The following is a 6,107-nucleotide window of genomic DNA, read 5'->3' as shown; positions in this document are numbered from 1 at the left end:
GAGAGACGAGCTCTTCTTTATTTGCCGTTTACATTTATTTTGTGCCTGACCTCACTGTGTGCTCATGAATTTTTAATGCTGAGCCAAGAAGGGTTTGGGGTTGACGTTGTTGATTGGACGGGACTGATTTATTTTAATGTGCCCGCGCCCTCATTCTGCGCACTGAACGGCGACACTAGGCTGTCGTGAACACAACGGTCTCCTGAAAATTAATGTCATCGTTCACTTGGAGCAAAGTTTGAGGAGAGAAATGCTTTCTCTGATAACTCAGAGTGTTAACAACTCCACGGGTGGGGAGAAGGCAGACAATACGACCACTCATTTTTCACGGAGGCATTCAAAATAGATCTAGTTATTCTTCAAAGATGACTTTTAAATTCACATGCAATCTGCTGTCCCTTCTTTGTCCAACCAGTCTGCGGCCCACACAAGCCAACCAATGGGTAGGATTTTTAATTGGAGAAATGAAGGAGTAGCTGTAGAACTGTTCCAGCAAATCACACCTCTCTCTTCTTTCTCTTTTATCAGTTTCAGCCGGGAAATTAAATGTGCCCCCTGCCAGCTGTATTCTCTAACTGGCACCTCAGACACCAGCTCCTAACAAAAAGATCTGTTCTCAGAGATGGCTAGCACCTCGCTCTGACCCTGTTTGCAAGGTGCCCGGGAAAGAAATATGCTCAGCAGCCCCCCTGCTACCTTTGAGCTTTGCTCTGAGGGACATCCGAACATCCAACCAACCCGTGAAGGAAGTCTTAGGAGGGGATCTGTATTAGACGGGGATTTGAAACTTCTCTTTGTGAGTTTCCTGATTCTAGTGCTGACCATTTGGCCAGACGTTTTTCTGATGGACTTCATAACACCACACACACGCGCGTGCACACACGCACACACAGGAGGAAAGAAAGACGACTGGAATACCATGTACAAAGAGTGTGGCCCAAACGCGATTTCATCCCCATCTGTATTGACAGTCTCTTTATGTTTTTCAGAGATTAAGTATCTGGTAAGCCCTCAGGCTCCATTTTCTCCTCTCCCAGTCCTCCCTATCTCAATACACACAAAGAGATTCCATATCCCCCATACGCACTCTGATTTTAGCATAACAGATACATCTGGGGAACTATTTGGTAAATCAGAAGTCTTTGGTAAGAGAGGGGGTCTAAAATTAGCAATGCCTTATAACCGGAACATGGGTATGGGCTGATTACTCTCCTCCTCGTGACATAAACCTGCAGGGGGCAGGACAGAAGCAAGGCAAGCCGGAGAGCAAAGGCTAACATCAAGGAAACCTGGTGTGGTTTCTGAGTAGCTGGATGATTGTCCCTTGTATAAAGCTGTTATTCAGATTACGAGGAGAGGCTTGATAAGTGTCAAATGCAGAGCAATCAGAAGGCATAGCTTTAATGTGTCCTGAAAATGCAGTCATGCCTTTGTCCTTCCACATTCCAGCATAGGCGGGAACACACAGCAGCTCACTGCAGCTGTCCTGTCCCTGAACGCCCCGTACCTTGCCTCTCAGCGTCAGGCCCTAAAATTTATCAAGCCGTAAAGAAAGAGCTTTCTATTCAAGAAAGAGCTGCAGAGGTCAGGCTCTCACATCTGCCTCTCCAGGAGAACTGAGAGCCAATCGGGAAGGAGGGAGAGAGGGTGCTGGCCCTCCATCCAGGGGCCCCGTGACCCAGGTAGGTGTGCAGCTGCCGGGGACACAGGGCAAAAGGCTTCCAGGCTGGGGCGCTGGGGCCTCACCCAGGGACCCAGGTCTCCTCCAGACTCCATTCCCAGAGTTACTCATGGTTTCCCAGTTCCCACGTGTCAAGTTGTTAGAGGACATCAAGTCAGATGACATGTTATGTCGCCAGGAGCTGGGGGACAGACACTTCCAAACACTGTTGCTGGGCAACACTGTCTCAAAGGTGGGCAACTCGGCGATATCTAGCCAAATAAAAAAATGCACATGTCCTTTGGTAGAGCCATTCCACGGATGCAAAGCGCCATATTACTAGGATATTCGCTGCAGTATTATTTGAACCCGAAGGAAATTGGAAACAACCCAAATAGCTATCACTAGATGACCGGTTGTGTCAATGATGACATACACACGAAGGAAATCAACATCGCTGTTACAAACAAGAATCACTCCCCGCCCCCCGCCCCGCCGCAATCAACCCCTGATACAGTATGAGCTCATAATACTATGCAGTGGAAAAAGAAAGGGCACAAAACTGTATGATATGCCACTCTTAGCCCACGGCATACGTCGGTGTGCATACATGCTTGTGTGTGCACAGAATTACTCCGAAAGTGTCCACAGGAAACTGCTTAACTGCAGTTCCTTCTAAGGAGGAGAAGAATCTGGCGGCTGGGAGAGAGGAGAGGAAAGAGAGTTTCTTTGCATTATGTATCTTTTTCCACCCTTCAAGTGTGGACCATAGTCAAATATTGATTTTTTTAAACAACGTCCCCCCCCACACACACACACACATTTAACTATGAAAGGCATCCTGACTGTTACCAGGAATTCTTCTAATGTTGTTGAGGTCAGAAGTCCAGAATCAGTCTCACCTGGGTTAAAGTTAATGTATGAGCCGGAGTGGTTCTTTCTGGAATCTCTAGAGGAAAATCCAGCTCCTTGCTTTTTCCTGTGTCAAGAGGCTACGTGCCTTCCTTGATATGCGGCCACATCGCTCTGGCCTCCGCTTCCATGGTCACATTCTCCTCTCTGACTCTGACCCTCCTGGCTCCCTCCCAGAAGGACTCTTGTAATTAAGTTGGGCCCAGAAGAGTCCACAATATTTCGCAGATTCTGGAGATTAGGATACGGACCTCTTTGGGGGCCATGAGGCAGCCGACCACAGGGAGCATGGGAAAAACACATTTCTGTTCTCTCTTCGTTACTTTTTTCACCTGTTCTCTTAGCAACGGGGGTGACCACCCTGGTGAGCACCTGTCATACACCACCCACTGCTCACCAGTGCGAGGGTTCACTGTGTTAAAGGCCTTGCCCCTACACTTCCTTGGGTGCCCGTGCCCTTGACCCTGCACTCCTCCACTTTTCTTCCCTGACGAGCATGGTAATCAGGTCCACCTGCAAGGCCTGGAGGCCTCCAACCTGGGACAGGACATCTGAGAAGCTACTACATTCCCCTGGCGGTTTGTTCAAAGCTCCGCATCGTGGCAGCCAGGGAGGCCTTACCCAGACTGTCCACTGCATCCAGCCCGTTGACACTTCGGACAATGCCAGATGCACCGGCCAGAGCCCCGGAGGGTGAGACAGCCAGGATTTAGACAAAGTCCCAAGGGTCGCGGTCAGGGAGGTTTTGTGCCACACTTCCCAACCCATTTTTTATGGGTAAAAGGTTGGCCAGTGACCCCTTGATTCATGTCCTTCTATCAGCTCTTGAGTTTTAAAAGCTTTTTGCTTCCGAACAATTTACATTTACGAAGTCGCAGCCCATGCGTTCTAATCACAGACGAAGGCATAACTTCCATTGTGCTTTCAAACATACCCAATAGAAACACACAGACCTCCGTTACCATATGTAGGGATAAAAGTCTGGACGGTCCAAGGAGGCTGCGTGGGGAAGCGCAGACACAGAAATAACACGGAGCCAACAGCAGTGTTGGTAACAGTGCCAAGAGCACCGGGCCGAGGGGTGGAGACGCCCGGAGCTGTGCCCCTCACTAGCCGTGCAAAGTGGGGAAGTCGCTTTCCCGCTCACGGCCTCGGGCTCCTCGTCCGACAATCACAGGCTTCTCCCCCAAGGCTCTGGTTTCATCGGCCCCGAGTGGGATTCAGGCCTTGGTATTTTTAAATGTTCCCCAGATGACTGTAATCTGAAGCCCACTGGTTGGCCAGGATCTAGCCACCCCGGAGAACACCCGGGGCCCGTGTCTGACGGCTGATCCGGGACGCAGAGGGGAACACCCGGGACCCTGCATGCGAGAGCGAGGGCAGCTGGGAAGGCAGGTGGGGCAGTCTGAGGGAGCGGAGCCGACCAAGCGGGGCCTAGAGGCTACAGACATGGACTCCCAAGGGGCCCGGGCCACCTGGTGAGGCCAAGCGGAAGAACTCTCGCAGCTCTGACACAGCTCATCAAGTCAGCGACAGCCGGAGCCTAATGTGATTTGAAAGCCCCCGAAGGAGACATTGCAAATCAGGGTCACGGCCAGGGCCAGTCAGCAGTCTGCTGGCTGGGTTTGCCCCGCTGTCCCTCCCAAGGGGGCCTCTTCCCTCTGCACTCGCCTTGTCTGAGCTGAATCATTGTTCCACCCAAACTTTCAAGGGCAGCGTTGTGGGACAACATTTAAGAGACATCTCTGGCGCTCGTCTGGCTGTTAAAAGCTTCGCCGTTAACTTTTTCCAAACAGAAAAGGTAGCAGCTTCCCAGCAAGGCTGATTTCCCAGACGATGGGAGCCTGGTAGGCCAAGAGGCAAGGGATAGAGGCCCGAGGTGGGTGGTGGGTTGGGCCCTGTGCTAATGTCTGCTAGGGAATGGTCTAGGACTTACACAAGGCCAAGGTAGGGCAGGCTCTGTCACCCTCGCTGAGATCGTAGGGTAAGCTCGTGTCCGTCTAAGTGGGACCTCAAGGGGGAAGACAGAAGCAGGCTGAATTTAGAGTTTGTTTTTTTTTTTTAATGTGTATTTATTTTTGAGAGAGACAGAGACAGTGTGAGCAGGGGAGGGGCAGAGAGAGAGAGAGAGAGAGAGACATAGAATCCGAAGCAGGCTCCAGGCTCTGAGCTGTCAGCACAGAGCCCGATGAGGGGCTCAAACCCACGTGAGATCATGACCTGAGCCCAAGTCACATGGTTAACCAACTGAGCCACCCAGGCACCCCTAATTCAGAGCTTTTTTGTTGGGACACAAAATTAACTGCTGTCTTTCTTCTTTGCCCTGTTACTCATGCCTTTGTCCTATAGAAGATCTAGAAGAGTCTCCCAGCTTCTTTGGAGTAGCCATTCACTCCCCTGTTTCTCTGGCATGTGATGATTTTGTCCCAGAATTAGAGTGATCTGATATCTGAACCAAGAGCTGAGAGATGCAGTTTAGTATAAGTTGTTTTGATGGTAGGTTGTCCCATCATTTGTAGCTCAATGTAAACAAGAAGACAGCAAGATGCAATACCAAAATTTAGACCATGACGAAAAATCTAACATTTGAAGATGAAGTTCTAAGACTCTGTGGTGTCATCACCATAAAAATGCCCTGGGGTTGGGGAGGATGTCAGCAAAAATGATGGAATAAGGTAGACTAACAGTGCCCTAAACAACGGGCCAACCAAGAAGCTAGGAAATGAGTTATTCACAGGGGGTTTTGAAAAGCTCGGGCACATTCCCGGGATTCTAGAAAGCCACGCACACGTGTAGGATCGTAGGCATGCCCTGTGTTGTGTCACGCTCAGGGAAGACTGAGAAGGCCTTAAGCTCTCACCTCTGACCGACCTTGAGGCTCTGTGCAACCAGGAAGTGAAGGCTAAGGCAATGTTGTAAACTACCTGTCAAAGTTTGGGAGACTCACTGGTTCCAGGCAGTGAAGGAACCTCTGTTCAATCAGTAGCCTATCACTAACCTAGGTGAGCAGACACTTCGTGGCCATCCATGACAAGGAATACAGACTTTACAGGATTAATCCAGAAAAGCCTCTAAAACGATAACAACACAATAAACCCTGGAGAGGGGCAAGAATCTGATTTCCGGAGTTGCCACATTATATTATTTAAAAGATCCAGTGTGACCTATGACCTAGCAATTCAACTCTCAGGTATATATTCAAGGGAAATAAACATCAAGTTCACTTAAAAACATGTGAAAAGGGGCGCCTGCGTGGCTCAATCGGTTAAGCGTCCGACTCTTGGTTTGTGCTCGGGTCGTGATCTTGCAGTTTTGTGAGTTCGAGCCCTGAGTCTGGCTCTGCGCTGGCAGCATGGAGCCTGCTTGGGATTCTCTCTCTTCCTCTCTCTCTGCCCCTCCCCTGCTTGCGCTGTCTCTGTCTCTCTCAAAGGAAATAAATAAAATTTTCAAAAATGAAATAAAATTAAAAAAACAAACAAACATAAAAACACGTACACAAATGTTCCTAGCAGCCCACTCATAATGGCAAAAACAA

Source organism: Panthera pardus, unplaced genomic scaffold (assembly GCF_024362965.1).
Source record: "Panthera pardus isolate Hobbes unplaced genomic scaffold, ASM2436296v1 HiC_scaffold_16, whole genome shotgun sequence".
NCBI lineage: Eukaryota > Metazoa > Chordata > Mammalia > Carnivora > Felidae > Panthera > Panthera pardus.
Note: the sequence above shows the minus strand (reverse complement) of the source record.